Here is a 2,215-nt window from a genome sequence, read left to right as displayed (position 1 = left end):
CATGGCCATGAAGATGAAAAAAAAAGGTACAATGGAGCTTTTAGAGCTTGGTTAGACATCAAAAAAGCCAAGGTCATCTACTACATCCCAAACCATAACCAGCTGCTTTGACTTTTGTCCTGCCACTAGGCGTTGATGACTCTGGAAGAGAGAGCAAGGGAGATAAATGTATGCAACTTTGCCTCCTTTAAATTCTATTCATCTGCAAATCAAAAAACATCATCCAGTGATATCATTTTGGTCTTCTTTGAGTAGGAAAGACAACAACCATCAACTATTACCACATTGACATTGAACCATTAATAATTAGTCTTTGAATCTGGCCATTCAAGCAGCTCAGATGTTCATCTAATTGTGTTGATAACTAGTCTTTATGTCTCCATCTTTCCCATAAGAAAAACATGAGACACTTTAGCACATGGAGAAGGAAATGGCAAACCATTCTAGTATCTTTGCCAAAAAAAAACACAAATGAGATCATGCAAAATCAGACATGACTGAAAAACGACTGAACAACAGGCAAAGAATAGCTAATATATCCCCTAAAGAATTGGTTGAGTAATCTAGACAAAAAGAAAATTAGGTTTGTCCAACATGATTTTGGTGTGACTTGACTGAGCCATGCTGGTTCTTTGTAATCACCACACCAATGTTCCTTTCTAGAATTTTCCAAGGAAAGTCAAATTCACTGACCTGTAGTTTTCAGACTCTGTGTTGTTCCCATTTTTGCTGATCAGGACCTTTGGTCTTCTCCAGTACTGGATTATCATCCATTCAAATATCACTGACAGTAATTCTGCATTCATCTCTGCCAATTATTTCCATACCTAAGTATGCAATTGATTTAATTGTAATTCCATTACAAGATGGAATAGGTCATCTTTAACTATCTGCTTATTCATCTCCCATATCCATTTTCTTTGATCTTTATTTTTCTTGTCTCTCTTTAAAGAGAACAGAAGCCAAATGAGCAGTTCTACCTTCTCTGCTGTCAGTTATCATCGTCCCATCTATCCCCAGCAAAGATGTTATGCCTTTTTTATTCACCCTTTCCCATCCTGAAATAGTTTTAAACATGGGGAGTTTTTTATTTCCTCCTGAGCTTTTGAACTACTGAAAGTATTCTTAGAGAAATGTGCCAGATTTTTAAAATCATCTGTTACCTTGCCTTCTTTCCATCGTCTGCACATTTTTCTTTTCAAATATAAATTAGTTGATGAGTTCCTTATGTATCCACATCAGTCTCTTCAAACAGCAATCATTATTTTCAAGCTTATTACCAAGTTAAACAGCATTTATTCATATTTTGTTGATTTTTATATTATTATTTTTATATTATATTATATGTAATATGATTACATTTTATATTAAGTGCATACCATGGGCCAGGCACTGTGCCAAGCCCTGGTAATACAACTACAAACAGAAAGATAGTCCCCACACTCAAGAAGTTTACATACAAATGAGAGAAGAATACATAAAAAAAGAACCTGACAAGTAAGGGGGAAGAAAAGAAGGGAAAATATGAGCACCAAGAACCAGAGGTATTATAGAGAAAGTCTGGGAGAGTCAACAGTGTAGCCTGGAAAGGAATGAAGGGTTGACTGGCCCAGAAGTCCTCCTTAAAAATGGAGGTTCTCAGAGGAAACAGACAATAAGTGAGAAATGAATCAGGTCTGCTGGTACTTATAATTGAACAGGAGTGAACCGTTTCCCTTTGTATCATCAAAGCTTGAATGTGGAGAGTCCCCCTTCCCTCCTGGGCTGAGTTTTGAGCATAGAATTTTAGTCAGTAAGATGCTACTTGTCCTTCTGAACTCTGTGAAAATGAATTTCACAAAATCTGGGGTGCATGTCAAATTACTTCAAGATTTTCATTCTTTTATCATAAACTCTTGGTCCCCTGACTGTCAGTTCTGGATATACCATATTCCCTTTTAAAATCCTAAACATTTTCCCCTGTGTTATCTTTTATACATAAATTGATGTTTTGATTTAATCTTTATTCCATCTTTTATAAATTGACAACTAAAAGATTGAAAGCTCTGGGTGACCTAATTTCAAGGGAGATTGCTGAGAAAGTTGCTAGAGGGAAATATTTTTATACTTGAAATATTGATTTCATACTAAGGTGGTTGAGTAGGGGAAGTGGGGGAGAAGAATCCCAGCAACACAATAATTTCTAATCCAGGACATAGGCAGGATCAGGCTATTA

This window comes from Monodelphis domestica, chromosome 6 (assembly GCF_027887165.1).
Source record: "Monodelphis domestica isolate mMonDom1 chromosome 6, mMonDom1.pri, whole genome shotgun sequence".
Taxonomy (NCBI): domain Eukaryota; kingdom Metazoa; phylum Chordata; class Mammalia; order Didelphimorphia; family Didelphidae; genus Monodelphis; species Monodelphis domestica.
Note: the sequence above shows the minus strand (reverse complement) of the source record.